Genomic DNA, 8910 nt, shown 5'->3' with positions numbered 1-8910 from the left:
TGACAAAAATTTGTGTATTGATTAGAAAATCACTGTCGTTAAATTTTATTTTTTTTGTTACAGAACTATTGTATGTCATGACAAAAATTTGTGTATTGATTAGAAAATCACTGTCGTTAAATTTTATTTTTTTTGTTACAGAACTATTGTATGTCATGACAAAAATTTGTGTATTGATTAGAAAATCACTGTCGTTAAATTTTATTTTTTTTGTTACAGAACTATTGTATGTCATGACAAAAATTTGAGTATTGATTAGAAAGTCACCGTCGTTAAGTGTTTTAATTTTTTTATTATAAAATTATCGTACGTCATGACAAAAATGTGTATTGATTCATTCGTCTTTAATTTCGAGATTTTGTATTTTCATTTAAAATTTTTTTTTTAGGTAACATAAAATGATTTCTCGTACATCTGACAGCCTTGGAATTGGCTAACAGGGGGCACTACTGTTTAACACACAAACTCTCTCATCTTAATTTGTACATGCAAATCAAACACAAATTAATGTACGAATTCACTCATTTATACTTGAAGGACTAGCTTTTCACATTATTTTAACAATATATATATATGCTGAAAATTATAAATTAAACAACCAATAATATCATTAATCATTTAAAACATAAATAAATCTTTCAGAGATAAGGTATACACAAACACTCAAGATAAAAATCATTTCCATCAGTTCACAGAGCCAAATCTACTCTGTAAACTGTCTCGCTGTACGCTATCTCAATTATACAATAACATCAAATCACTATCTACAATCTCAGTCAATAAAACTATTCTCTAAACCGTATCAAATCCTGTTATACTTTTACACATACAATCTGGGATAAATGTGGTCAAAATATTTCTTCAATTAAAATTAGTCAGGGTAAATTTCCTGTGAACTTTGAAAATTTTACCAAAAAAAGTAACACCAAAATACATATACAAGAGTAAAACCAGATAATATCGCTCTGAGTTTGTACCTAACACACACACTGTACGTACATTTTATAAATTAGGTTGAAACATCTTACTAAGGACTGATTACTTAACACAAGTCTGAAAACAACATTAAGGACATTCCCTTCATAACCACAATGTCAAATGCTAAATGGGAAGACGTTGCTTTAATCATTATCTTTTGACAATTTCTCAAGAGTTTACTGCTTATATAGATGTGGGTAAGGGTGTAGATTTGGATTTTCAGAAAGCACATGACAAGGTGTCACATAAAAGGTTTGTTAAAAAAATTATCTCTATAGGTGTGGAGGACAGGTAATCTCATCGGATAAAAAAAACTGGCTGGATAGAAAAAAAAAAGCAGGGGTTGTCATAAATGGAGTTCAGTCAAGCTGGATTAATATCACAAGTGGGGGTACCTAAGGGCTCAGTGCTATGCATCAACGACAAATACTGAAGAATGATCAACAAATTATTTAAAGTTGCTAACGATATTAAGGTTTTGGGTGTTGCTGGCTGTGAGGATATTGCTGATTTACAAAAAGATGTATATTATTTGGTGAACTGGATGAATAAATGTCAGATGGGTTTTAATAAATCTAAAGTAATGCATGAGGGTTATCATAATTTAAATCACGAGTATAATTTTGATGGGAATAAGTTTAATTGTGTTATGGAGAAAAAAATCTTGGTGTAGTGGTTGATCAGTCTCTTAAGCCATCCAGACAGCGTACTGTTGTTAGTGGTAGGGCAAATAGGATTTTACGTTATACCTTAAACAACAATACAAGTCTAAAATGGTTATACTTTCTTTGTATAGGTCACTGGTTCGGTCACATTTGGAGTACTGTGTTCAGCCTTGGGCTCCTTATCTTAAGAAGGGCATTGAATTGTTGGAAAGGGTTCAGAGGTGGATTACTAGAATGGTGCCTTGGATGGACGGGTTGTCATACATGGACAGGGTAAGATCTCTGAAAATGTCTTTGCTTGAGAAAAGATGAGTTAGGGGGGTTGAGGTATTTAAGATTACTAAGGGAATGTTAATGCATTATTTTTTCCATACTTAATGGTTGGACCAGGGAAGATTTTGGTAGGAGTCTTCTTCAGCTAACTGTGGGGGAAGATATTGCCTTACTAATCTTTTGACATTTTCTGAAGAGGTTACTACTGATGTAAATGAGGATACAGGTATGAATTTGGTGTATCTCAATTTTCAGAAGGTGCCACATAAAAAAAATAATCTCTGTAGGTGTGGGGAATAGGTTGACTCATTGGGTAGAAAACTTGATAGTTAGAAGGGTTAGACTAGAGGACAGTCTAACTTAAACTTGATAGTTAGAAGGGTTAGACTAGAGGACAGTCTAACTTTTCTATAAGGGTCGGTGGTTTTAGAAACTGATTACCTTCAGATATGGTTGAAGCAGTTAATTTAAGGGAAGGCTTAAGAAATATTTGAATAATAAGGGCTGGTTTTGAGTGCTTTATTTTCATTTTAAAGTTTAGTTTCGTGAGTGGGACGGCCTAGATAGACCAACATGTCCCTTGTTGTCCTTACATTATATAAAATAACAAAAATCTACAGAAAAAAAAAACGTTTAAGACTGTTCTTTCACAACCACAGTTAATTGTAATAAAACGTACACACAATAAAATAACACCCATCTGCAGAAAAAGGTGACTATCAGTAAGATCAAGTTGTTGAATCAAATAACTTTTGTTCCATTAAATGATATAATTAAACTATACAACTTTTTAAATCATTTGATTAACTAAGAAATCCCTAAACTTAACACATTACCAATGCTACAAAGAATGCATTTACTACATTTCTAATCTAGATGTATTTAAATATTAACCACAAACTGACGAAGAAAAATATTTGTGCTTGAAGAAATCACAGTTGATTGTACCAAAGTTATAATATACAACATCAAAACATTTCTATCAGACAACCACAAGTGTTTATTATTTAACAACTTAAGAGTCTAATCTTTGTAAGTAGTATTATTTATCTTCACACAGCATTCCATCTTTAGAAAAATGTGGTTAAAATTTCATACCGCTAAACACTTGGTGAAATAATTTCTTCATTAGCTCAGAATATAACACTTGTCAACCACTACTATTCTACTTCTAATGGCTACTTTCATCTAGTTTATTTAAGATAAGAATGTTTTACAAGCTTTAACACTATATAATAATAGAATTATTGTTTGTTCACACAATCAAAATACAATGGTTACTACTACTAGTTGGCATTGTTCAGCATTGAAGTAAAGGTTTGGTTGGTGCTAGCTCAAATAGAAAGAATAGGCCTCAGACAACAGTATTATTATATCAACATAGAGTTAAACCCTATATTCAAACCCTGGTCAGGACACACATTTTAACAGCCTTATGTTAGTCAACTTGCGACTAAAAAATGTTAATGGATAAGGACTTCCACAATATTACCCATACTGCCATAGTAATACTATTATTAATAGTAAATTATATTATAAAATATTTTATAAACATGCTGCCCAGACTGCTATGGAGATCTCATTATAATTTATTCCGACCTCCTGTTCAATAACTAGGTAGCCAGCTCCTGCGAGGAATTCAATATTCAAACTGTTAATACTTACTACTACTAGGATGAATAATAACAATATTATTATTATTACAATACTAATAAAACAAAAGTACTCGTGTTAAGCCTAACGTAAACTGCTTATGGGTTTAAATCCAGGACTTTTGTGATGCTAAATTAGTTTCATATAATTAAAACTAAATGAACTGAATAAAATGATATTCAGTGTTATTCAACACCTCATACAACTAAAAATAAAATTTTAAAACATTAACACTCCTGTATCGATGCTTACCAAACATGCCAACAAGAGAAATAATAATTAGGTTTAATAATACAACGCCATCTACCATATCAAATAAGACGAAAGCATTGTACATCAAAAGGTTTCTTATTACGATACAACATACTAAGACGTGAAAAATAAATATTTATCAGCATTCCAGAATTTCAAATAATTAATCATAAAGGTTATATTCATAAGTTTGAGATATAACGTGTACGTAGGTGAACATGAAACGTTTTTATTTTACAGAGCTTTAAAGTATAATTATTAATTTACGTTATCTGACTGTGCTAGACTCACGGAGAAGTAGCAATATGTGGTCCACAGCTTCCCTGCAGGTAGTCCATCGAACGGTTGTACAATTAAAGATAGGAGGCTGTAGCATAGTGCACAGATCCCATTATGGTCTGCTGAAGGTAAAAAAAAAAAAGAAATAGGTCGTGCGGGATTAAAAAGTTTGACATCAATTGCGCTAGAGGAAAGGTTGGGCAATTAAAATGTTGAATGCGGAATTTGGCATCCACATAATTATATGTCCCATACAATAATTACTGAAAAAATTAATCTGTCTAATGTATTTTTTAATTGAGCTGTTTTGTTGGCATTAGATGCAAGTTATCTGTATATAAGAAAGTAAATTTTTTTATTGAAAAAATAAGGATTATATAGGGATGGTAATGCTAAAAAATACAGAAACAAGATAGGGATGAATATAGCCTAATATTGTTGTTAGTCTATGTACTGAAAGTATAAAATGAAAAGTATAGACAACAAAACTGGAAAAATATTTGTTAATATTAGAAATAAACGACCTTATAACACCAAAATGTTGTTTTTATTTAATTAAACACTCAACTCTTCGCTTTACAGCTTCTTCAGGAGCGTTCACTAAAATACAAACCGAAACTGACAGTAAGAAGCTTCAAAAATCCCTACCTAAGTAGCCACTGAGTCAATATTACAAGCTTATGGGAATTAGCCATAGCGTTATTCATTTTATATGCTTTTATTCACGTATGAATTCATGCAAATGAAAGGAATTCAACATTTAGTTGTAGATAAAAGGTTTTCTTGGAAATATTTTGCTACTTATGTAGATATTTTTGTACTACGCAACATGATATAAAAGTCATTGTTGGAACGATCTAACTTGATTTTTACCAATAATTATTCTATTAATACGCCACGAATTCATTTCATGAATGATCTAAATTTTGATTGGCTCACAACAGAATTTACCGACGTTTGACTGCCCCAACTGCACATTTCTGCCTCTTTGTTGGTCAAGCTTGATTTCGAAAAATTTATTTATTTCAGTTAGCTATGAAATGTGAAATTAGGTATACTATAGGGTGGGAGTAGTAATACTTACCCCTTCATTTTTGATGGGCTATACGCTAGTGTCATAATATTATTCACACTTTATAACGAGTTAAAAAAGACAAAAAAAAATCTTATATACACATCAATATTATAAGAGGCCTAACTGTATTTTTTGGTTTTCTGACCTAAACTATTCTGATGGACCTTGAATAGGCGAAACTACAGTCTATAACAGAGGGCGTTGCCAGTCAAATATTGTATTAGGCCTCTAGATCATAAATTACACTTTCGATATGCCAAAACAGATTAAAATTTTTAAGTTATTAGAAATGTCAACTTAACCGTCGAATTGCTTGTTATATCATTCACTATCAGTTGTATAATGCTGAGCTATTTTATGTTGTTGTTTTTCTTTCACAACATTCAGTGTGAAGATGCTGTTGTTGTTTCTTTAGCGCAAAGCTACATAATAGGTTATCTGTGCTCCGTCAACCGTCAGTAAACAAATGTCGGTTTTTTAACGCTCTAAGTCTGTAAATTTACCGCTGATCTACTGGGGGACAGTGTGAAGAACTAATTAAAAACATTTAGACAAAAATCACTCATTTCCTATGTAAATACACAAGAGACCCCCAGAATATGAATGATGGGAATACTACGTTAGTGGTAATTTTTATGTGTTACATATTTTTCTGGAGATCTTGTAACATAGAAATGCATGGACCTAGAAGAAATTGGGTGCATATAGGTTTTTAAGAAAATGAGTTTAAAATTTGATTTTGTCCTTACTTGGTAATTCCAGGGTTAACTTTTTTTTTAACCTTTAACCTGCCTTAGGCTTAAGGCAATACTTTTTTTTTCTAATTTTATTTTATTTGGTTCTAACCGACAGTATTAAGAGACAGTGATTTTATGCTTATTCTTCAAGCACTCAGGGTATAATTACTTTTGGGGGGGCGCTACTGTGTCAGCACCTTTTCTTTATACTTTAATCCACGTCACTATGTGGTTACCTTGGAAACACATGTAAACATTGTTATCGATGTAAAGGTATTTACTGTTGTGGCACGCACTTAAAGAATCTTTCTCCAAATTTTGGCACGTGAACAAATCCACGTAGATTGTGATTTGTTGGTCAGGTCCCGTCTCTTTTCCCCCCCACCAATGATTCGTTTTTCACAAAGCGACGTGACATCACTGTAAGTATGCACTGATTTTATTGGTCCTGTCGTGGTCTAACCACACCTTTCTTTGGATTCCAATATACATTACAAAATTTAAAGTAAAAACAGGGCGAGGGAAGGGGAGGGGTGAAATCATGTGATTCGACAGCGGATGTCTGTATGTTGCATTAATTAGGGGGTACACATTTCACATAACTACCGAACAATACACACTGTGGTACTGGTCCGTTGGATAACAGATAGACCCGACATTTTAATTCTTCTTACTAAACAATCGTTAATCAACGGTTATATTATGAGATTACTTTCGTATTTGAAAATAATGCTTTTCAACTTTAAGTAAAAATGATCATTACTATTTGATTTAAAGATGTTGAATAAAAAAAAAAGATTATTAAAAACCTAGAAATGACAACTGGTACTTAGACATACTTTAAAACGAGACTGAATCTCGACACGGTAGACAGGATCTCAAAAAGCTTCGCGTAACTCTGTATTCGATGTTTGACGGTAATTACTGTTGTTTATATTCTCACGAGCTGTATTGTTTATCATGAACAAGCACGTGTTATACAACAAGCAGTTTAGAAGATTATTGGCATAACGATTGGTTCATGATTAAGAGAAGTGTGTGTGTTTTTTTATCTCTTTTTTTTCTCTCTCAAATTCCGACCCCTGATCATGGGTAATACCAATAGCAATGTCACGTCGGGAGTGAAAAAACAAGCAGACACCTCTTCACAGAAGATCTACTCTTTAGTAGCAGTGAGCGGCGGAGGGGAGCTGGTCACGCTCATGAAGGAAGCTTCTAGAACTCGGAATTATGTAGAGGTATCAGTTACTTTATTTAACTTAGTTCACCTGTCGTAATATTTTCTCTTCGAGTTTGCTTTATGTTTGATGTTTACTCATTCTGTCAGAACGTTCAACTTGTCTTTCGAAGTGTGAATCCTGTTAGCTCAAACAGTATTTTATTTTCTCTGATATGCCCCGCCCCAAGTTGTTCAGCGGTAAGTCCGTGGTCTTTATAAGGCTAAAAACCGGGTTTCGATACCCGTGGCGGGCACAGCACAGATAGCCCATTGTGTAACATAGTAAACAATCAAAACGATCTGATATATTAAATGCACATTTTGTGTGTTGTAATATGTGATTCAAAGTTAGGCTTCAAAGTCAAACTACAAGGGATACAATAAGGGATGTATAAAGTCTTATACACTTGGAAAGGGATCTGTAGGGACAAAAGGCGTGTGTAAGGATGAAAATGTCTTAAACATTTAAAAGTGGGTATGGTTTGTTTGTTTGTAATGAAGCACAAAGTTACACAATGGGCTACATGTGCTCTGCACACCATGGGTATCGAAACCAGGTTTCTAGCTTTATAAGTCCGCAGACATACATACTGTTGTGCCACTGGGGGGGAGGGGGGAGGAGGTATGGTATGAAAAGGAGTATATAGCGGTGTAAGGGTCTTATATAGTTTAAAAGGTATGTATTTATACACGTTAAAGGATACTTGTGTGGATGAAAAGGCTTAAGGGTCCTACACGCCTCAATGATACTTAATGTACACATTTTTGTTTGTCTCAAATGTGAAGTTAAAAATAAGGGCTTAGGGATAAGCTACAGGGGGGTCACAAGTTGGGTTCTGAACCCCAGTAAGAATGTCTTAAGGAAATAGGTAGCCATCTCTATTCGGCCTCCATGTTGCACGAGCTTGTGATTCGTCCGTTATCGAGATCGATTTTGAAAATTAATTATAAAATCTTTAAACCCTGGTTATCAGTAAAATATTTACATAAAGGCGTATCATCGTGAACATACACGCTGGACCGTATTTTAAAATAGAAAAGGTGACGTTTTAGCACTTACAAAGAAAGCTGGATATTCAGAACAAACAGATCATTTGTTTGTTGAATTTCGCGCAAAGCTACTCTGGGGCTATCTGTGCTATCCGTCTCTTAACTTAAACGTAATTGACTAGAGGGAAGGCAGCTAGTCAACATCACTATCCGCCAATACTCGAGCTACTCTTTACCAACGAAAAATGGAACTGACCGTCACACTATAACGTCCACACGGAGGAAAGGGCGAGAATATTTCAACCCGCGATCCACAGGTTTGCCCTAGCCACAACCAGGTTCAAGTCTTTGTCTTATTAATAGAATCACCATCGTAGTAAATGTATCAAGTGTCAAGAAGTTTCACAGAAAATAAATAAATAGTTACATTTTATTTTTAGTAACGTAGCCATGATATTTTTTGTAGAGAATAACAAAAAGCTCAAATATCATCTTAAGAAAGTGGTTAGGGAAATGGGGGGAGTTAGAGTAATCCTTAATTTTGTCGAGCAGGTTTTTAGTTCATAGGGGGGAGTTAGATTAATCCTTAATTTTGTCGAGCAGGTTTTTAGTTCATGGGGGGGGTGGGGAGTTAGAGTAATCCTTAATTTTGTCGAGCAGGTTTTTAGTTCATATTTTGAACCGTTCATAAAATAAGCAAATGAAATCATTTGTCAAAAGCTAATTACCAAAACGCTGATTCAGTTCGTTTGTTTTGTTTTTGAATTTCGCGCAAAGCTACGCGAGGGC

This window comes from Limulus polyphemus, unplaced genomic scaffold, assembly GCF_000517525.1.
Source record: "Limulus polyphemus unplaced genomic scaffold, Limulus_polyphemus-2.1.2 Scaffold9719, whole genome shotgun sequence".
In the NCBI taxonomy this organism is placed as follows: Eukaryota; Metazoa; Arthropoda; class Merostomata; order Xiphosura; family Limulidae; genus Limulus; species Limulus polyphemus.
This window is presented reverse-complemented; position numbering follows the sequence as displayed.